This window comes from Antechinus flavipes, chromosome 2, assembly GCF_016432865.1.
Source record: "Antechinus flavipes isolate AdamAnt ecotype Samford, QLD, Australia chromosome 2, AdamAnt_v2, whole genome shotgun sequence".
Taxonomy (NCBI): Eukaryota; Metazoa; Chordata; class Mammalia; order Dasyuromorphia; family Dasyuridae; genus Antechinus; species Antechinus flavipes.
In genome coordinates, this window is record NC_067399.1 from 676,251,788 (window position 1) to 676,275,916 (window position 24,129).

Genomic DNA, 24,129 nt, shown 5'->3' on the forward strand with positions numbered 1-24,129 from the left:
TAGAAGATGTCCTCACAGATGGGGAAGCTGAGCTCTACAGAGATGCTCACATGGGTAGCCAAGAGCAGAGCAGAGTCCTGTGACCCCAAATCCAGAGCTCTTTCATTAAATAGCATCAGAGATGGGAAGCCTGGGCTACCCTGTGAGTATAGAGGTCGTGGTCAGACCCAATGGCTCCTTCTCTCTCTTATATCATCTATAGCATGCTCCCTAAATGTAGATGTCCCCCAAAGCTCTGTCCTGAGCCCTGAGCCCTCTTCTCTCATGGGGATGCTTTAGCAACTGTAAGTTCCACCACCACCTCTGTGCAGATGACTTCCAGATCTGTCTTTCCAGTCCCAGCCTTTATCTTGTGTTCTTGTCAAGCAACTCCGACAATCCTCTCCTAATTGAACTCCCTACCCCCATTTTTCCTCTTCCCCAGGCTATCCACACAACTGTCAAGTTTCCATGAAACTAGTTCTATCCTCAAGGAGTTTACAATATGTTGACATATTATATCCTCCAAGTAAAATGTAAGCTTTTGGGGGGGCAAGATCTATATTTTGTACCTTTCATAGTTCCTGGCACATAGTAAGTTCTTAATAAATGCTCCAAGGACTAAGCCTTCATTGGTTGAAAGGACTGAGGAGACTCTAAAAAAACTCCACAGGAATCTATTATATTTATTTATAACATCTCCCATTTCTAGACCATTTGGGCTTACAGAGCACTTTCCTCCCCACTTCTCTATGAGGTCATTAGTGATAGGATAATTGCTCCATTTCACCGATGAGGAAACTGAGGCTCTCTGAGGGGAAGTGATACTCGTGCTCGTACAACTACTAAGTGTCTGAGACAGGATTCAAGCCTTGGGCTTCTAACTCCATTTCCATTGCTCTACCCAACCAACTTGCTAAATATACATAGGTGAAGTCGCATCTAAATGCTGGCTGGAGAGAGCAGTGGCTATAGTACATAGAATGCTGGACTCCATCAAAAAAAAAAAACAAATTCAAATCCTGCTTCTGACACCTATTGGCTGCAGGACCATGAACCCCTCACAACTTCTTGGAGCTCGCTTTTCCCATGTGAACTACGGGGCAATAATGCTTGCCTCAGAGAGTCATCGTTGGACCCAAAGAGATCATGGGATGAGGAGATCTGTGAACGGTAAAGCATCCTGCAAAAGCTAGCAGCAATGATAAATGATACCAGACAGAAGGGCTGTCACAAAAAGAGATGTCACAAGTCTGTTATAAAGGAGAGTGTGACGGGTGAGAGGCGGCAAAAAGCCGGGGCCGGGAGGAGTTCACGGCTCCATTTAGCAGCTCGCTTTCTTTGTGTGTGTCTGCATTTGTTTCTGTGCATTGGAATGTTTGTTTTGGGTGATTGCTGCTAAGTTTAGGATAAATATACTTTTTTCCCCGAGAGAGGCAGCGGTGGTGAATGAGCGACACGGTGAGCTTATAATTGGAGGCCGGGGTTTGTACCAGTGGGTACCATATTATTGCTAGGACTGCACACCTGTAATTAGCCCTTTAATGGGCATCTAGAAACAGTACTATCGATATAAAACCAAGGACGTTTTGGAAAATGATGGCTAAAAAATGTACTGGGAAAGAAGCATCATAATAGATGGGCTCCTTCTACCCACTGGACCAGAAAGTGCATTCATTCATTTGCTCATTAAAAAACACAAAAAAAGCATTTATTAAGCACCTGCCCTGGCAGGGAATATGGTGGTGAAGAGGAGATGGAGAGGAGCAAGACCAAAAGAAAACATGGTCCCGGCCTCCTGGAGAGCGTGGTCTTCTCTAGCCTTTAGGCACAGACCCGGATAAGGGGCTCTCTCAGATCCCCGCTGTCCTGCAGATGGCTGAGAGGGCTCAGGGTGGGGCTCCCTGCCTAATCATTTCTGGGTCCCTTTTGTACCACCTCAGATTTTCCCTCAGGAACATGAGGATGTGACTTAGGACCCTCCGGGACAAGGAACCTTATGTTTCCTGTAAATACCTGGGACCACATTAGGACAGTCCTGTTGGAGTGAGGAAAATCCTTCCAATGTGGCCTGTTGGGGCAGTGCCCGAGAGTGCTGTCAGCCCTCTGCTCCCGCCTCTCCATGCACCCGGATGCCCTCGTTCCAAGGTGTTGCATCCCATTGCTTGAGGTCTCCCCAGCCCCCCAGAGCTCCCTGGAACACTTCTCTTTATGGCACAGGCCAGTCTCCCATTATCCCCCAGTTACGGGCCCACGCTCTTCCATGTGAGTCTCGTGTCTAGAATAAAGACTCCAGCCCGGATGCCCTTGCCAGCTCTCTGAGCATCCGGCAACATTTTCACTTGAAAGACCATGGGGCTCACTCCGGAGCCGCACCTGCTTCTCTTGTTTGGCTTTATGGGACTCCGAAGACCCATAAGGAAAGGCATCTCCCTTATTGGGGAAATAATCGAGAGGAAAAGAGCGTTAGAGCGTTCACAAATGTGTAATGGTTGACTAGAGATCCGCCCCAGCGCTCCGGCATCCCGGCGATCGTGTCCGCCATCATGGGCGGCCAGCGCCAAGGAGCCGGGCCGGCTTTTCACCGCCCTCTCTTCTTGTGGGCTTCCTTTTATGACCTTGCTGTTGGGGGGAGCTTTCTCTTAACGCCCTTTATTTACATCTTGGGAACCAAACGCAGGCTAAGAACAAACTGTGAATACTGGGTTTCACCAACATTTGCGTTTGTATTTGTAAGGCTTGCCCGGAGCTGTTCCGCTGCCTTCTTGAGCAACAGAAAAATTAAAGAAAAGAAAAACTATAAGAAAAGGGGTCGTCAGGTTGGGTGGGATAGGAGGGGAGGTTTTAAGCCCAGAGTGGCTCAGCAATCAGCCGTGGCCTTGGGATTTCAAGAAATGACCTTAGAATTCACCTTGTGAAATCATAAAGAATGAAAATGAGAGTCAGAGACAGAAGTCGTGGCCAGGATCAGGGAAGCAAGATTTGAACTCATGTCCTCAGGCTCAAAATTGAGGATGTATTCCAGTATGCAATTCTGCGCTTACTCGGAATCATCTCACTCTTTGATGTCACCACTTAGAACCACTGGAATAGAGCTGACAGGGACATGAGGCAATAGTGTAGTCTAACTCCCCCATTTCATACACTTGAGGAAACTGAGGCCTGAAGGAGCCATTTGCCGAATGGACTAGAATTAAGAATTGGCAGGGATGAATCTGAGATTCCTTCCCATTCTCCGAGGCACAAGAGGGCATTGGATCAGGACCCCTGATCCCTTTGAGGGATATTCTACTCTCATTTCCCAGGTGAGGATACCGAGACACGTCTATTCAGGAGAAGTTGCATTTTCTGATTTTTTACAAAAACAAAGCTGAGTTAAAGTCTTGAGTAGGAAGGTCACAGAGGTGCTCTGACAGCCTATGGATTCATACACAGGACTTGGACTAAAACCCAGCCAGGACCCAAACACAAGTCTTGGACTGCTACCCACTTCCATTCCCACTCTCCTATCTCTCCTATCCATCTTCCTCGGGAGGCTTAGGACACTTTCCCAAAGAAAAATACAGCCAGATGCGCTGTCCATCATTTTGCATGCTGAAGCATCCTTTCTACTGGGGCCAGAGGAGAAAAAGGGACAGGGATGCAATTCCTTTGAAGCCACATCCTCCTTCTCAAGCAAAAGCCCCTCAAAGCGGGCAGGGCGATGGAAAACTCGCCCGTCCATTTTGCAAAAAAGGCACTAGCATTCCTTCTCAGAGTTTTAGTCATCTGGAACAGAAAACACAGGGGGGAAAATCCAATTGTCTCCTGCAGACGGTGCTCAAATTGTCACAAACATGGATCCTTCATTCCGGAGAGCAGAAATAATAAACAGTTGCTGAGATTGCACAGTGACAGAGATTTCATTCTCTAATTGTCAAAAAGCATTAACCATCAAGTATTTATTCCACAGGCGAGGAAGAGTGAGCAGACCGCAGTGGCTCCCGAGCCAGAGGTTGTCCCTCATTGTCATGCATAGATTGCAACAGGGGTTAGGAAGGGAGATCTGTTTGCATTTATTAATCAGAGACAGTCAAAGGCACACAAAGATATCATCAAGACTCCCTTGTGCTCCAGGAGACTGACAAGGAAAATTCCTGCTGAAGTGTTTGCAGAGTGTTTGCAATCTGTTCAAAGCCCCCTTTTTCTTTGCAGGTGCAAACCTTTCTATCTGTTACATCAAAGAAACAATGGAAAATTAAACATCATAAACAGAGCAGGACAGGTTTTAATCTCCCATTTGTCAAAAACAATAGGAGAGGTGTAATTAATTTCAAAGCAATATTTGTCGTTCTTTCATTTTTCATTTGTGCCCATTAGTATTTCCTTAGTCGACAAAGAAACTTGGGCCTTCCCCTGACTTAGACTTTGACCCATTTTTGGAAAAAAAAATGAGAAAGTGCAACTTTTCCTGAAATGTCTTCTGAATGGACAAATATCTTGTTAAAGCCTTTGCTTGGGAGAATAAAACAGCTGTCAATGTGATCCTGGGATTGAAATGGGCAGAAAGGCAGATTGAAAAAAGAGGAACAGTTGTGGGTTGGCAAGAGCTTGGGGATGTTGGAAGGGAGGATGAGAGGAGGCGGATGCCAGAGACTGACCAGCCTGCTTTCTGAAGGAAGGGAAGCTTTGACCCTTGGCAATGTGCCCCCTTGAATCTCTGGCAGTGTTTCCCTCGGTCCTCTGAGGAGCTTTCAGCCTCATCTCTTTCAAAGATCATAGCTCTGGAGTTGGTAGGGAGCTCAAAAGTGACCTACTCCAATCCCTTCACCCCATTTTACTGATAAGGATACTGAAGTCCAGAGAATTAAGTGACTAGCCCTCCATCCCACAGAGACAAGTATCTGAGGTGGGCACCCTGGCCCAAGCCAAGCCAGCTCTGCTGCTACCCAAGATCACCATGGACAAATCCCTTCCCTCCTCTCAGTACTTCCATCATCTGTTAAATGAGACTCTGACCAAAGGCCCCTTCCAGCTCTGGATCTATGAGCCTATGATTTGCCCTCGGGTCCTCTGCCTTCCATTGTTCATATGTCTTTTAGGGCCCAGTGACTTCCCAGTCCCAGATAAGAAAGGAAGGCATAGCCATCACGCTCTGTTTTGTGTCCCCAGGGAGAGACAAAAGCTGCCTGTCAGGGTCTGGCTGGGAAGGATCTGCAGGACAAGCCAAGCCTTGGAGCGGCGGTCGGTGTTTCTGATGGTATTCCTCATGGAGATGCTCCAGTGTCTTCGCTCCCCAGGTATGTTAATTCCACACATACCAAGTGGAAGAATGGAGTGTTCTAGAGCCAGTCTGCCCAGCCAGGCCACTCCCATCAGATGCAATGCATTTTCTCCTTGGCAAGTCCACGGGCTTGTGGACACTCCCAGTAAGGGGCTCTGGAGTGGGCGTACTTTCTAGTGAAACAGGAGTGAGAGCGTGTCCACAACTGCCCGCTTCCTCACTCCTCACGTCCAGTTGGTTCCCAATCGCTTTCCATTTCTCTGTGTTCTGCTTCTCCACTGAGAAACCAATAAATTTCATATAGATTATCTATGTGTAGTGATACACGACACATTTCCCTGTAAGTCACTCTGTGAGAGAAAACACAGACCAAAAACCTCAAGAAAAATAAAGAATGTAAACAAAAAAGTGTCTTTGATCTGCATTCAGGGTCTACCAGTTTTTTCTTTGGAGATGTACTGCACCTTTCATTAGTCCTATAGAATTGTCTTGGATCATTGTATTAGTGAGAATAGCTAAGTTGTTTATAGTAGATTATCATAAAATATGGCTGTTACTGCGTACAATGTTCTCCTGGTTCTGCTAACTTCACTTTGCATCAGTTAATATAAATCTTTCCATGCTTTTTCTGAAAGTCTAGTTTAGTTGGTTAAAAATTATGGGGAAATTCAGAAGCTGCTAAATGAAAAACAAGAATTCCACATGTGTTTACCAGCAGGATAGTTCATCTGTCTTTAACTCCAATAATAATAAAGTGTAACATGAACCTTATTCTCATCAAAATTGGGATGAATATCTTACCATACAGGAAAGTAGGAAGGGAAGGGGAGCTGACAGAAGGGAAGACTCATCTGATCATCATTTCTTAAAACACATTAGTATTCTATCACAATATATGCAACAATTGTTCAGCCATTCCCCAATCGATGGCTATCTCTTCAATTTCCAATTCTTTGACACCACTAAAAGAACTGCTATAAATATTTTTGTTTATATAGGTCCTTTTTCTTTCTATTTTTGGGATACAGATCTAGTAGTGATTGGTCAAAGGGATATGCATGATTTTATAGCCCTTTGAGAATAATTCCAAATTGTTCTCCAGAATCGTTAAATCAGTTTGCAACTTCACCAACAGTACATTAGTTTGAATTTTCCCACATCTCCTCTAACATTTATCATTTTCCTTTTCTGTTATTAGCCAATCTGATAGGTATGAGATAGTAGCCCAAAGTTATTTTAATGTGCATTTATGAGCATTTTTCATATAACTATAGATTTAATTATTTTGTCTGAAAAATTGTTTGTTCATCTCCTTAGACGTACATCAATTGAAAAATGGCTTTTGTTTCTATAAATTTGACTCTGTTTTCTATGTTTGAAATAGGAACTTTTTATCAGAGAAATTAATTGTAATTTTTTTCACAGTAATGACTGCCAACTATGTACTTTCTTCCATTCTATTTCCCCCCTATTTAAACTACTCTCTCTCTCTTTTTACCCTGTCCACTCTCAAAAGTATTTTGCTTCTAATTTTTACCTCCTCCAAACTGCCCTCTCTTCTATCAGTTCCCCTGCCTCTGATCCTTTCCCTTCCTACTTTACTGTATGGTAATATATACACCTCAATTCTGATGAGAGTAAAGTTCATGCTATACTTTACTTTTCACGGAGTTAGAGAAAGATGAACTATCCTTCTGATAAACCCATTTGGAGTTCTTGTTTTTTATTTAACAGCTTCTGAATTTTCTTATAATTTTTGTCAATCTAATCTTATTGCTTGTGTGTTCTGACCCAGATGAATAAATGTAGTGCTGTAAACTTCCTTTCTGCTCTGTTGTTTTCAACTATGTTTTGGCTTAGCTTTCCCTTCAAGTTAGCAATGGACTACTCACTCTTGGAGAACTATCTCTAATCTGCTGACATTTAGCTTTACTGATAGTTGTCTTGCCTTAAGTCTGCCACTTTTGTTGAATGCAAATATTTAGCGTGCAGAGAAAAAGTCTACAATTGGTTCAGCACTCTGCATGACACATTGGCTTTTATGCTTTTACATCCTGACTGTCTCTTCTCTTTACAATGACATAGTCTACTAAATGCTAATGTTTGTTGTGAGGATACATCCATGAATCTTGTAAACAGATAACAGTGTTGGTGATGAAAGATCACGAGATGCACAAGACATCAGTACTAAGCGACTATTGCTGCTTCCAATCCCAATCCTCCCCATCCTCTGCCATGTCAGATAGTCTATTGGTGATGAGGGTCCCTAGGCCTTCGTGAAATTTTTCTTTGACTTCATCGATGTTCTTCATGAGGGGAGTGTGGTATTTTTTGCATTGTCAGGAGCCTGGGGTTCACTTCTTTGGGGAAGCATCCAAGCTTGTTTACTAGATTAGTTTTGATTGCAAAACCTTCATCAGCTTCACAGTACTCCCCATCACTGCAGCCACTCCAGAAAAATGGGTATCCATCTCTGACTTTGGTAAGCTGGTCATTTTATTTACCAACCTTGTTTCATCCAGGGCTTTTATTTGGATGCAATATCTCTGAGTTCCTTTACAAGAACTATTTGTCTTTCAAGTCCAACAAATTTTGTGTCATCTATAAATTTCATCATTCAAAGATTGATAAATACATTACTTCTACATGCAGCTGGAATCAGCCATGTCTAAGCAGAAGTGGCTAGGTGGTGTGGTGGATACAGCACTAGACTTTGAAGCTCTCTGAGGCTGTTTCATCATAAAATGGGGCTTAGAATAGCACCTACCTCCCAGGGTTATTGAAAACATCAAGTGAAATAACATATGTAAAGTGTTCATGAGCCTGTTCACTAACAGAATGGTGACTCCATAGATTTAACAGGTGCATACTACATAGGAAATAGATACACTACACAATTAATTATTACTTGGTCATCTTGGTAATTTTTTTCTTTTGATCTGATGCTTTTCATTGCAATTAGGAAGTATAGCTGGAAATGTTAATGAAGCCTAAATGGAATCATGGGAGCACTGTTATAGAGTGATGAGATGTGACTGAGTTTTTCAGTCCTTTTGATAACTCATGTGGGAAATGAATATGAAATCTTTCTTAAGCTAAAAGGGTTTACTCTTTCCTGAGAATGCATAGAGAAAACTGTCTTTTCTCTTTAGTTTTCTCTTTTCTTTGTCCTCCCCATTTCCAGCATCTGATTCCATTCCCTTACAATTATTTTAAAAAATCTCACACAGGACAACTGAAATGGGACTTGGGGGTTATTTGTTTATTTTGAGACTGAGTCTCACTCGCTTGTCCAGGCTAGAAATGCAGGGGCCACTCATGACCTGGTCCCATGCCTAGCGGCACATTAGCTTTGACCCTCTCGGTTTTCTGACCTGCTCTCTGGCCCCTCTTTAGGTAACCTTTGGGTGCCCAGGCTCTGGAACTCATGAAGCCGATACCCAACATAGAATTGGCTTAGCCCACTGCAGCTCTGAATTCTCAAGTTTATCGGTCGACTGTTGTCCTTTGTTCTCAAAGAGAACCAAAATGACACGACTATTTTAGAACCAAGTTCCAGTGTGTCCACCTGTGGCTGATCAGACCAATGCAAGCTCGGAATGCTCTGCCACAGGTCAGACATGAATATGTCCCTGTGAACATTTGTGGGAGGGGGCTTCTCTAACTTTGCACATCTCTTGTTCCTCTGAGCTCATTTCATTCTGCTTTGCTCATAGATCACAGCACCTTCTCTGAGGAGGGCACGCCATGCTGGGCGGTCCTGTGCCAGTGTCTCCCATGTCATACAATTGATTCTAAAGTTCTTGAGAGACCTTGAGAATGTCCTTGTATTGCTTTTTCTGACTGTCTTGTGAGCGCCTGCCCTGTGTGAGTTCTCCATAAAATAGTCTTTTTGGCATTTGAACAATGTGGCCAGCCCAATGGAGTCGTGCTCCCTGCAGTAGAGCTGGAACACGCAGCAGTTTAGCTCGAGAAAGGACTTCGGTGTCTGGTATCTCTTCCTGCCAGATGATCGTCACCATCTCCCCAAGACAATTCAAATGGAAGCGATTCGATTTCCTGGCATGGCGCTGGTAGACTGTCCAGGTTTCCCAGGCACACAACAATGACCTTCAGTTTGGTAATCAAGCTAATACCTCTGGTTTCCCATGCTTTCATCTGAAACACTGAACTAGTTCTGGCAGTGCGAGCGTCAACCTCATTATCGATGTGTACATCTCTGGAAAGTCTATTGTCAAGGTGAGTGTAACTTTTCCACAGCATTCAAAACTTCTCTAATTGCTATGACCACTGATTTCACACTCGCATGGTCTGGCGCTGGCTGATGAATCACCTGTGTTTTCTAGGCCAAAATTTGCACGAGCAGCAGAGAATCAATCCCTACTTGGTTGCCCCTCATCTTCAGAGGCTGCATTGAGCGTACAATCATCTGCAAACCAAAAAATATCATGCGTCAGCACTCCCTCCACTTTAGTCTTGACTTGCAGCCTTTTCAGGTTAAGTAACTCACTGTTAGTGCGGTAGCTGATCTCGATCCTAATTCATTTTTATTGAAGGCATTGGATAACATGGCTGAACACAAGAGATCCAAGGGGTCTCATTATTGGAGAATCTCACCACTTAGTAAGGATGCATTACCATGCCCATCCAACAGGCGGATTTTTAAAAATCACATTACTGGTTTATTTCTGACTGCATCACACTGAAATAACATCTCATTTCAAAGAAAGCTTAATCTGTTTTCCTTTTTTTCATAGGGGTCAAATGATATGGAATATTGCATAGATTACCATTCATCACTGATAAGTTGGTTAATTTTACTCAACTGATTTTTAATTTTATTTTTTAAATCTTTGTTTATATGGATTCTCATTGGATAGGGAAAGGGGAGAGATGTGTTAGAAACAAAATATGGTATAAAAAACAAAAGATATCAATAAAAAGAAAGAAAAGGGAATCTTGGGCTCTGCACAATTCATTCAAAACCCTCAGGAAGCCTATAGGAACAGTCCAGAGTCAAACACTTAATCTGACAGGCACTGAAAAAACCTAGAAAGGTTCCTGACTCAGGTGTTATCTCTGGGTCTGAATAGACTGTCCCCTTACCTTAAATTCAGGGCTTCTCTCCCCATTCTGTATCAGATTTCACTGATGAGGTCACTGAGTGAATGAGCATCCATTTGATATTGTCACCATCTTTCAGGCAACTAGCTGTTAAAGATGGTCCTTAAGTTCCCCAGTAATTTTCTTGTTGGAGATGTCCTAGGGGCTATATTTTGATGCTGGAGATGGAGAAGGAGGAAAGAGTAATTTTACAGCTGAAGAGACGTGCCCCAGTGGGCTCACTTGCAGCTGGCAAGGCATTTACATGACGTGAGGCAGCTCACACAATGGATCCCATGTCCTTCTGGTGCCCAGTAATGAAAGGTTAAGCTGAGGGTAGGCTTATTTATTTGCAAGGTCAATAATTTCAGTGACTTCTATTCAAAGACTTCCTTAAGAGTAGAGAGAAACAGTTTAGTTCTAATGTAAAGCAAAGTGGACTTGGTGAGAGATGCCTTATTTTTGCTCTTTCAAATGCCCAGGGCAATAGACCACTGATCAAGAAATAGAAATTCAATTTTATGCCAATACAGAGACTTTAGTAGTTATGTTGACTAAAATATTTATTTTCTTCAGTTAAAAAAAAAGCAAACACTCCCCCCCCCCATACACACACACAGTTTCTCCTTGATTCTGGAAGTCCTTGTTACTGCAAGCTCAGTGTGGGATGTTATACACGATCATAATTATTCAAGCATAATCTGAACTCCAATCCAATTCATTACCCTTAAGTAGACCAGGTAGCAAGCATAAATCTAAAGGTAAAGCATACCAGAATACCAAAATAAAGAACAAGGGAAAATTAAGAAATAGAATAATTCTTTGCATATTAATTTTGTCTTGAATGATTTCTGCCATGTTCCCTACTCTGACTCCTGATTTTCTTCACATGAGTGAGTAGAAAGCAATGCTGCTTTCTTTCATCCTTCTTTTTATATATTTTTAAAATGAGCCACACCATCCAAAACTATCCCATAGAATCTTGGTCATCTGTGAGGTCAAACTTACTTCTCTGTGATAGAATTGTAACCCACCATATTTCATGTATTGTGCATGAACATTTGAGGCCATGAATATGATTGCTGACTTGTTTTTTGGATAGTCTCTAGACCCCCTCACACCGAGTTCCCACAGTTAGCAGACTGAATTCTTGATATTCTGTGAGTCAGAATCCTTTCCCATTCAGAATTCCACTGATGTTTTATATTTCGCATGCATTGAAACCCAATGATAAATTCAGGTCATGAGACAGACATTTTAATTAAATAGCAATGGAAAGCAACCATGGAACATTTCCCCCATAAACTTCAAACTAATTTTCTCACAAAAACATATAACTGGAATCTATCTAGGAAGCCCTTAATAAATGTCTATTGATTGAATGGTTGACTTTACATACTCTCAGTGAGAAAAATGGACTTTTATAGGAATTATATGTGGTACATTCCACATGTAGAACACATAAGTCTTCACATATTTTTGCTCTTTCAAATGCCCAAGGCAATATGCCACTGATCAAGAAATAGAAATTCAATTTTATGCCAATACACAGTTATGTTGACTAAAATATTTATTTTCTTCAGTTAAAAAAAGCAAACTCTCCCCTTGACACACACACACACACACACACACACACACACACAGAGTTTCTCCTTGATTCTGGAAGTCCTTGTTACTGCAAGCTCAGTGTGGGATGTTATACACTGCAAAAATTTATGTGACCAGAGCACACTCATACAGGGACAACTCAGGCTTCTGACAATGCAAAGCTACTTTATGTTTCATTGATACTATCTGTCAAACTTGCTTCTTGCTAGATGCCCTCTCCTGTAGTTTTTGCATTCTGCCTTTACTTGCCAAGCATTATCCTCCTCCAAGATTTGCTTTCTGTAGCTTCTCATCCCCACCACATGCTGCTTTCTATTCCAACCGGTGATCAACTCCAATTATTTTCAAGATCAACCTACACAGCATCTACTATGAATTCTTAGATTCCAGCTCTTTCACCAGCTTTTAATCATCTCAGTCATCCACAGGGAGGTGCTAGGATTAATAAGCCTCCTTGTGTTCCTGAGTTGTAGTCCTTAGACTAAGGGGTAAACTTTAAAAATCGCTTGCAATTCCACATTTTAGCTGTTGGAGGTGCTGTGATTAGTAAGCCTTTCCCCGTAGGGAAGACTATACTGGTACCCAATCAGAATCCTTAGTCAATAACTGTGAACATTTCTTTATTTATTTTAGATGGGCTTCTTGACCAATAGCTCTGAAGTTCTAGCTCTTCTGTACCAAAAGCTTCAGAAACCTAGCCTGGAATCGTGCTGGCCTCTTGAACTCTTCATAGTATTTTTCTGTTTATTGTTTTTCTTACCCTCTTTAAACAGCATTGTTTTCTATGGTTTCTCTTGGGTTTCACAGTTCAACTGCTCACAACTTACGAGCAGAAAACAATTTAAATTTTTATGGAGTCATCATACCCACTAGCTGAGGTAAATAACCCCAGGGCTCTGTTCCCTTCAAAAGAAAAGAGAGCAATCTTTCCTTTCAAACTTCACTAAAAATCCCCTTTTCTTCTATATCAATCAGTCTGTAGAACATGCCCTTGATTTCTTAGCAATAATAAAGTACTCTTAATCAGACTTCATACTACAGTATTATCTGGCACTGAAGATATAAAAAGAAACCTTTGAGCTCCTTGGGTAGCTATAATACAATCTGCCTGTGATGATATGACCAAAAAAATGGATACATATGCATATACATGTACACACACACACACACACACACACACACACACACACAGAGTACTTAATCTACTTAGCAAGCAATGTCCTTAATGTGCTATCATGTCTAAAAAAAAACTGTTAAATTGCTACATTTTAAAGAAATGAAAAAGAAAAAAATTCAAAATCAAATACTAATCTCATTAATAAACACAGATAATCATTCCTTTTTATTTTGAATTAACTTTTCCATTTGGGTTCAGTGCACATTTCATAGAAATATTCTTTTTCCTTTGATGTGGTAGTACGTGAGAGAACTTAATTACAAAAGCTGCTCTATTGGACTTTGAATCTGGATGAAAATGAAGAAAATGGAATTGCCTCTTTCCCCCACCCTTCTCACAATGAATGTCACTGGGAAGAAACCCAATTGAACTCGACAGTTAGAACAGAACATTTTGCTCTTTGCCATCCAGGAATTGTTTCAAGATAAAAGTTTTGTTTTACACAGAACTACAACAAAGTAGATTTTCTCTAATCATTCATGGATGAGGAGTTATTTATTAGAAAAAATTATAATGACCTCCCAACTAGAACAGCAATACCATGGAAACTCAAATGGTCTTTAAAGCCACGTGGACATGAGATGTTTTAACCAAATTTGGGCAAAACAATTACCTTCCTCTCCTTACATACTCACTTCCCCTTTTTTCTTCCCCCTCCCCCATTCCCCAAAGATGGTGTTCATTATAATTGATTTTGTCTGTGGATTAAAATTATCCATAAAAGCTACCTCTTATAACAACAACAAAATTTTAAATAGAAATGGGAAAAGCAATACAGTACAACTAATCAAAACATCAATAGTCAAATAAATATACTTTCCCTCCCCCATGATTTTCAAGTTCTTCTCTCTTAGACACCATTCAGGTCTATCCTGCAAAAAAAAGTAAAATAGGAGGATGATGGATGTGGGAAGGAGAGAAGATAGGGAATAAGCATTTATTACGTATCTGGTACATGCTTTACAAATATTATCTTATCTGATCCTCATAACAACCCTGGGAAATAGATGCTATCATTATCTCCATTTTATAGAACAGGAAACCGAGGCAGAGTTAAATGTGCCCTCATTGCTGAGCATCGTGTAAATGTCCGAAACCACATTTGAACTCAGATCGTTTTAACTTCAGGTTCAGATCTCTATCTAGTTAACTACTAGCTGTCTGAGTGATAGATAGCTTCATTAACTCAGAGTTGGGATGGTTGTTAGAACATGGAATTCTAAATCTGGAAGGGATTTGAGAACACAAAATGTGGAATTCTGAAGCTGAAAAAAGAACCTTGACCAGGGAATGTTAGAAGCAGGAACAACTTCAGAACATAGAATGGCAGAGCTAGACAGAATGACAGGAACTCAATGGGAAAAAAACAGGATTTGTAAAACAATATACAAAATGACTCCAACTTAAGTGGGGAAAAATCTGAATCAGAATACTGTGTAAATATAATGATCAAGCTTATCTGTAAAGAGGAGAGGAGAAAATGTAGCTCCCACCCCCTACCCCCATCCTTCTTTGCAGAGGTAGAGGACTATGGGTGAGAAATATTGCATATGTTGTTTGACTATTGATGTTTTGGTCAATTTTAGTGAATTACTTTTTCCCATTTGATTTATATTTTTGTTGTTACAAGGAGTGGCTTTTGGGGGATAATAGAATAGAGAGGGATGAATTCAAAAAATAAGATAAAAGTAAAAAATTTAAAATAGTGTCAGAGATGGGTAAGACACTAGAACACAGAATTTTAGATCTGGGAGAAATCTTAGAACTATCTAGTCCAATCCTCTCATATTACAAAATAAGAAAAAAAGGTTCTGAGAAATATAGTTATTTTCCAGGAACACACAACTAAAAGTAAGAGTAGAGCTCTATCTGGAAAATTTAGGTTTCTTCTCTACTCAATCCCCTCTCCAAGACCCATTTACTTTTGTTTAATTTTACAGGATCACAAAAAACTCCAAACAACCTCCCTCAAGCTCATGCAGATATATTGTTACACTGTCCTTCTGTCAGACCATGTTCTCCTCTCAAGGATATCAGGATAAAATTCTCTTGCAAATTTATAATTTTCAACCCGTTAATACATATTATTTATTGATATGGCTCCTGAAGGTAAGCTTCTTGGCAAACAGGAAATTTTCAGACAACTTAAATGCTCTGTTTATCTATTGCCTTGTTTACTGTATTTCCCCCTGAAACTCTCCCTATATCCTCAATGGGTCCCACGGTCCCCTCCAAATTCTATTCTATTACTGGTTGCAGTAAGGGGGAGGAACTGAAGAATGTATCGTTAGCAATTGCACAAACTCTGGAAGGAGGGTATTCTCCACAGCCCCCGATACAGGTAACCGATGAGATGCTCTATGCCCTGACATCGTTAGCAGGTGAGAAAGTCTCTTTGATCCCCTTATAGAAGCAACAACCAGGGGGACGTCTCTATTGACTCAATCAATCCAGGGTTGAATTAAAACAGCTAATGCCATGCAGGAAATAGTTTGTGGTTGGTCAGAGACAATCAGTCAGTCCCTGTCCAGCTTTCATTGTAACAGCAGCCTGCTGGCTTTGGGACTCGGCGGCAGCTCTGGGGGATCCAGCTCAAGCTCCCAAGAGGCAATTGGTGATGGGGGATTGAAGCTCTGGAGAGAGACAAGGGCTACATAGATAGCTTGAACTCTCCAGCCTGGACTGGTGCAATGACTTCCCAATCGGTCGCTTTGCCCCAAGTCTTTTCCCTCTCCAGTACATCCTGTACATCAGCTGCCTAGGATTTTACTAATACAGAGATCTGATTGGATCACCCCTCCCTCTACTCAAGAAGCTCCAGTGAGTAAATGAATAAAGCATTTATTAAGCACGTGCAAAATGCTAAGAATACAAATAGAGGGGCAGCTGGGTGGCGCAGTGGGTAGAGCACCAGCCCTGAAGTCAGGAGGACCTGAGTTCAAATCTGATCTCAGACACGTAATACTTCCTAGTTGTGTGACCCTGAGCAAGTCACTTAAACCCAATTGTCTCAGTAAAAAAAAAAAATACAAATAGGACAGTAACACTGTTTTTGAAGAGTTTACAGTCTAATGGGAGAGACAACCATGTGAAAGTTTTCAGCGCCAAGGCAGACGGCAAGATCCCTTGGTCCTAATGGTAAGTCTTCCTTCAAATATGGCATCCAAAGAGCATCATGAAGATAGCTTACAATCTCTCGTAAACTAACAGACTTTAGGTCCTCAGCGTAGCCCCAAGAATTCACCAACTAGACTGTGCTAAAACATCCCATCTCAGACAACACTGTCACCTACAATCATCTGGTCTCCACGTTGATCCACAAAAACTAAGTACTGTGCTTTTAGGAGTCCCATTGTACGAAATATCTGTAATCACCAGACCAGGAAGAAAAAACTCTGAAAAACGAAGCTCTAGCAGAGGAATGGAACCCGTGTGGGAACAGCGGGCAGCCCACATCACCCTGTCAGTCTGTCTGCTGTTGAAAAGGTCCCAGAGATGCTTCCAGAGAGCTCAGGGAGGATGAACTTGCCTCCCAGAGTTTTTATTCAGCAACAAAAAACAGACATTGAATCTGTCTTGTGCCACCATGTGCAGAATGATAAACATGCTCAAATGCCAGGAGCAGAGGGACTTGTCCTGGGACCATCTCTATCTGAATTCAATTCAAAAAGATGAGATAAACAACATAATGTAAGTAATAGTTCCCATTTACACAGCGCTGTTTGACTTGCATATATTATGTCATTTGATTATGTTTTACAGGTGGGGAAACTGAGGCTCAGAAACACGAACTGGCTTGTCCAAGGTCACATGGAAGTTAAGTACTAGAGGCAGATTTTAAGCTCAAGTTGTCTTAATTCCACTTCTACATCCTAGACCCTCTGACACTGCTTCTTTACAGTCTATCTAGACACTATATAAATACAAATTGATGGACTCACAGGGGCATCACAAAGGAATCATTGTCATTCAATGAAGTCTTTCTTTTCTCAAGGAGAATACTTCTTAAAAAGTGCTGCTTTCATGACTTAGCTCTGGTCCTCTTTGTGGTCATGAAATGCAATGGATGCTTTAAATCCTTCAGTGAGTTATCCTCCATCTCCTGTTCTTTTTCATTTAAATTTACTTTATTTTTAATTTATGGAATAAAACAAGCATTTCCATAACAGTATAATTTTAAAAGATGGCGCTGCTCTTATGTCGGGTGCCCAGAAAGTTTGTCGATAGTCTCTTTAATGCCCAGAGATCTTAAGAATTGTTGGGGTCTCCTCCCTTCCCCCCAGTCTAAATGCTAGCTAGAAAACCAAACTTCTGAAAATGCCTTAAATCTTCATATTTCCAAAGCTAGGAAATGCTGCTAAAAAAGTCAAAGAAAATGTGTACATACACATGCACATATGTTTATATACACATGTGTGCAATATGCCATATGTTGTGTGCATTTGTGCCCACATATGTACCCATACCCACATATTTATATAAATACATGCACATGTATTTATCCACATCTCTATCTAGCTATCATCCGTCTATGACTATATGATTTTCTTAGCAGCGGGACCTTCCAGAGAGGAAACTAGCTCCATCAATTCAGATTATAGAGAGTCGGCGGGGGCCTTGTAAGGTTAAGTGGAAAATTAAGATTTAGCCCAGATCTTCCTGACCCTTCTGTCAGCAGACTCTCTCAATTTCAGGTGGAAAAGTAGAAATATGGAGAAATCCACTCTAGCAAGGCAGTCTACAAACTTGAGAATAAGCTGAGAGGGCTCCTTCTGTGCTCCCCGGGATTGAAGGTAAGAAGCAAATGTATAAAAGGGGGAGAACGGAAAGATCTGAAGTGCTCTTTAATTTTTCTAAGCAAAGATATCAATAAACAGTAAAAAGTAGCAGCTAAAATTTATCAAATATTTTAAGGATGGAAAAACATTTTACCTACATTATCTCAGTTGATCCTTAAAACAAACTTATGAGGGCAATGCTACTCTTATTCCCGTTTTACAGATGGGGAAATTAAGGCTCATTGTTGTAGTGACTTGCTCAGGGTCACACAACTAGAAAGTATCGGAGGAAGGAGATAAACCAACATACTTTCAGTTACTTAAGCTGAGGTTTGGAGTAGGAATATGGTCCAGGAGGATGGAAGATCATCACTTCCCTCTCTTTTTGTACTTGTTCAAATGAATTTGAACTTGCATAGTACTTTGCACATAGTATGTCATTTGACTATGTTTTACAGATGGGGAAACTGAGGCTCAGAGACATGAACTGGCTTGTCCTGAAACTTGGCAAGTCCTGAAAGAAAAGGACTTTATTGCCCAAGATTTCATACAGCTGTTGTGGAGTTTCTTTGGCAGATCCCCTTGACATGAGGTTGGGGTCATAAATCTTCCCAGAATGGGTAAAATAGACTTTTAAAGGAATCTCTTGCCCTGCATCAGATAGTTGAGACAGTGAAGTTTGATTCAAGAGTAAAAGAATAGACAAAATGGCAGCCTTACACCATCAATGGTGGATATATTTGTGAGATTATGCACCGCGTATTTTTGTAGTGGAAGGAATATTTTCTATCACTACTTTTCTTGCTATATTATTTCTCTGAATTCCTTTGCTTTCAGTCATTGTGCTGTTTTCCATCTGGCTGACTATTAAAGGTGCTCACGTCAGTGGGGGCTCGGGACCTGTAACTGGACACAAAGCCAGAGCACACTCTGAACCTTATGTCGTTTTAACCAGAGGCCGTCTAAGAGGTACCTCAGATGTTACACTGGTTTGATCTTGGGCTTCTTGGGCCTCAATTTTTATTCTGCAAAATGAGGAAGCTGTGTTGGCCTCTAAGTTTGCTTTTGGATGTACGTGTCATGGTCAATGTATAAATGACCACAGTGATAACTCGCGTTTTTATAGCCCTTTAAGGTTCACAGAATACTTTCCTCAGAAAAACCACATGGAGTATACAGTGCAAACATTATATAGGGATCCCTGAGAAGACTGAGAACGAGACCTGGAGTTTAAGCTTGTGCCCTAACTTCAAGCTCAGTGCTGCTTCCATTATGATAGATGGGGGGATCTCTGTTGTTACTTTTCTCTCGCTTCCTGAGCCCCATCCTGCTGTCACCAAAATCCCAGGACTTTGGGGTAGAAGGGACTACTCATCTGCACCTACAGCTAACCCAACAGCTGGGCAGTCAGGCTTGCTCTGAAGACTTCCGAGGAAGGGGAACCCCAAAGTAGCCCATTTTACCATTAGGGAGCTCTACCCTAAATGTGCATCTGTGTCCTTTCCGTTCCATTCCAGAAGCATCCTACTGCTTCTTGTTCTGCTTTCTGGGGCCCAGCTGAGGCCCAGGTGACTTCTTCTTTCCTGTGACAGTGAATTTTAAAAACTTGATGACAGCTCCAACATCTCCCAGTTATCCACTTCTCAATTAATCATTTCGAACTTCTTGGGTGGATTTCTCATGTTGGACGGACTTGAAGCCATTCGCCATCTTTGTAGTCCATTGGAGACTTTCCTAAAACACGGCAACAAAAACTGAATCCTGAATTTCCGATGTGAGCTGGGCAGGACAGGCTACAACGGGACTAGATCATCTGCCTCGAGGGGGGCACTGTCGTCCTGAAGCAGCCCGGGATGGACGGTGTAGGGCTCTTGGCTACCACATCACAGTATTAACTGCTGGCCAGCCAGGAAAACCCCCACATCTCCTTGGGACCAGCCAACCGCTCATTCCTTTTCCAAAATAAAGCTCAGCTGGTTATGTCTTTAATCCACCTGCTAAATGTCGGCTTTCTGTTGTTCAGAACTCATTTCTCAGACTTTGCTCCCCTCCCAGCACTTTATCATCCAGCTAACTGGGCCTATTTCATGTGCCTCAAACACAACCCTCTCTATCTCTCCTGACTCGACTTTCACACTGTAGGTGCTGTTATTATCCCCATTAGACAGATGAGGAACTAGAGGCTCAGTAACTTACCCACAGTCACACAACTAATCAGTAATAGAACCAGGATTTTAATCCGGTGATTTAACACCTAGATCAGCATCTGGGATACAATAGGCACTTAATAAGAGCTTATTAAATTAAATCAAATTCCTGACTCCAAGCTCATCTTTCTACTGATTCCATCCTGCTGCCACCACACACACACTCTCTCTCACACACACACACACACACACACACACACACACACACACTCACACACATACACACTCACACACACACACATACACACTCACACACACACACACACACACTCACACACACACACACTCACACATACACACACACACACTCACACACATACACACACACACACACACACACACACACACACACTCACACCCCATAACCGACATTTCCTTTTCTCAATATCTCGGGAGGATGCTGGCCACACCAATTTATTTTTTTGCTGCAGCAGACTTAATTTCCAAGTGAATAACTCAAATCCAATATTTTTAAAACAGAAATCTCCCATGTTCCCCTGCCAAGTGAATGCAGTAGGTAGATTCCCCCCTCCCCAAACTCCCAGTATCTCCTTTTTCTCCCTCGGGCTCCCAGCCCAAGAAAGGTGACACAAAGACCGGGCTGAGATTATCTGGGGCTACTATAAAATCAGAGCTGTGACTGAGCTGAGGAAACTCACACCAGGGTGAACACCACGGGGGGCCAGGACCACCGGTCAGCCAAGGAGAGGAGCAGCTCAAGCAGCATCTGGGACCCCGGATGCTGAGGGAGTGAGAGCCACTTTATGGAACGTTCGGGGTCCAGCGATTTACACGGCGGAAGCCCTTATGGGAGACCTTGCCTTGCGCTGATGGAAGGGGCGAACGAACGATTCGTCTCCATTTCCACTGCAGCGCCACTGCAAGGTTATTGTGGTCTCTGAATGGTACCTGGAGGGGAGCAGCCTCTCTCCGAATCCCCGGCTCTCGCCATTTGGGCAGAACCACTCACAAATCCTCCGCTCACACAAAGCCACGGGATCCTCTGGGCACGATTGAAATTAATATGAAAGACGCCGAGCCGAGTGCCAGGCGGAGCCCCTGGAACAGAGGTGGATGGCAGGAGGCAGATAAGCGGGCCGGGGCCCCTGAGTGGCTAGAGCCTCCCCATTCACCGGAACCCCCCCGGCCCGGCTGAAGGCCCGGCAGCGAAACGCTCCAGAAGCGAAGCCCGCAAAGAGCACACAAAGCTTGGCCACGCGGGGAGCGACACGCCAGGAGAGAGACAAAGGAGACCATCAGAGAGCCCGAGGACAAAGACTCGATTTCACAAAATAGATCCCATTTGGACAATTTTGTCCGCCCACCGCTGGTGGAGACGCACCGGCACTTACCGGTTCAGGCTGTTTTCCTTTAAGATGAAGCGCTCAGAGGAATTTCTATACCCTGTAATAATGGGCCAAATTGTCATTTATAATAGTGTTGATTGTAATAAAACGGTGAATTGCCGATAAGTGCTATTGTACGCTGCGTCAAATTTGAGGCTAACTCAGGAGTGGTTCAAAATAAACAGCATTCACAATTCCTTTACCTATTTCTTCCCAGCTTACCTTGAGGCAAATGTGAGCGTCTCTGGCCTTCCATCATTCCTGGAGCAAGCAACGGCGCCTTTATCACAGTCAAACCCATAGACCGGGCCCTTGCTAAGGACTCACAGCTCAACACTTCCCCATTACAGGGCAATTTACTTTTTAAAAATGAGTCCATTTCCTTAGAAAAGTCACTTCACGCGCATTTTAATGAGAGAGCTTGTTTGGTGAGGAATGGCTTCCATCGGCAGCTGAGGCTTGTGCGGCGCTTTACTCTGAGGCGGCGGAACAAATACTTCACCCCCGAGTTATAGAAAAGGAACAGAGACTTCTGGGTAACCCGCCTCAGGGGAAATGGCCACTTGGGCACCGGGTTTCCTGACCTTGTATCAAATGCCTGAAGCGAGAGCGGATCAGTGAAGGAAGGCAGTGAGGTGGGGGGGAGCGGTAAGGAAGGACAGATTTCTAGTCATCCAGATCTGAGGTTGAACCTTGCCCCAAGTCTGGGCCTATTGTCTCTGGGGGGAAGAAGGGGGAATAATAGCATCGACCTCATGGGTGGTTGTGAGGCTCCAACACCTCAAAGTCTATGTGAGATAACAGTAAAGTGCTTCGCAAACGTAAAAACACTCCATAAATGTTGGCTCTCCTTACTATCCCACAATCCCGATGGAGTCACCGGCCTTTCTGCAGAACGCTGGCCAGATGGCATTTGGGAAACATGATGCACCCAAAATATTGGGACCACGTGGGAGCTTTGCTCTCCACCGGGTGCGTGTCTGCACGGAAACCCTCTGGCCAAACCCTTTGACTCTGTGCTCTCCAAAATTTTGTGCTGAATTGTTTAAAGTGAGGCTCCAGGGGGTTCTCATTATCAACAGAGAAGGCCTCTGGTCACCTGTCAGTCCCTTCAGCCATAACCTCAATGGTAAAAGGGTCCCTCCTCTGTAACCCCAGGAGACAGAGAGAGGAGGGGGTCACCACTGCACCTCCAAAGACCCTCCCTGGAAGAGCTGAGGTCCTTAGCTTGGAAAGCCTGCCCTGGGGCCAGGCCGTGCTGGTTGGCAAGAGTTCACTCATCTGTACCCTTGAGGAGACAGAGACAGAGAGAGAGGAGGGGGTCAAGGAGGAAAGGAAGGGAAGAGTCAAAGACAAAGGGAGGGAAGGAGGGAGGGAAAGCCTGATATCCTTGAGCAGGGAGGCGAGACTTGGGAACACAGTGCCTCAGTTATGTCACCTCCCAGTCCATCCCCAGCTTCAATAGCATCATCTCCGATCCTCTCAAGTCCAGGGTGAGGGAGGTGGCCAGGAAGCAGGGCTGCTCCGAAAAAGAAGCAGCCAGCTCTTCCAGAGAGAAGCCGTTCTTCTGGTCTCCCCGGGAGGGAGGGCACACACAGAGTGGCGCTGGGAGGCGCGGGGCCCGTGGGCAGAACGACTGAGCAGCAAACACATAAAGTCCCAATGAATGGTAATGACGGGCAATAAAGTGCCCCTTTAAAGCCCTTGTAAAAGGTAAAGACAGTGGGCTGCAGCAGGGCCTGGCAGGGCTGGAGCAGCAAAGGGCTCCCAGATTAGCATAAACCAGGGCCAGAAAACCCAAGCAAAAATTATTCAATCATCAGCAAAACTAGGCCAAACGGGCCATCACTAGCCAGTGGCCAGGAGAGGGAGGCAGGGATATTCATATTGCTCCTGGGAGGGACAGAAGCAGACATGGCAAAGGCCATGGAGCGCCTTCCTGGCCCAGGTGTGAGAGAGGAAATCGCTTCAATGAGCCATTAAAATGAAAAGAGAGGAAACCCCATTGAAGAAAACCGGGAATTCGCTCCCTTCTTTTAAGAGGAGCTTTAATGGGAAACATTCTATCCCTTATAAAGATCCCGGGAAATTCTTGTAAGGTGCGCATGGATGGGGCCGGGGGAAGGGGCTGCTTTGATGCCCCGACTGTCTTTTATGGTTAACAACAGGGGAGGCTGACAGGCCTCCAGACTCGCCTTAGAAGGGTCTTGTCCAACCCACACCCAAGAGGAAACCGCTTGTCCCCTCTCTAAGAAGGGGGCCGCCAGTCTGTGCTTGCACTGCCCCAGTGAGCGGGCTTGGCTATGGATGTTTCCTACGTTAAAAAGCCAGATAATATCGTCATGGAATCACTAATTGTATGGTATTGCATCTGATAGCTGATCGCTTCCAATTCAGCACAGCATGGGAAATGGCCAACAGAGAGAAGATGCCGGAATAGAGAAGGTTTGGAAAGGGCCTCCTGTAGAAGGAGCGATTTTAGGTGGGCCTTGGAGCTCAATGGTTGGAACAGAGGACGGAGAGTATTCCGGGCAGAGGAGACCATCAGGGAAAAGGTGGCAACTGTTCGTATTTGCATAAACAGCAGCAGCAGCAGCAGCTCCTACTAGCCAGTGTGTTACTAGTGCTTTAAAGTTTGCAAAGTCTATATAAATATTATTGATTTTAT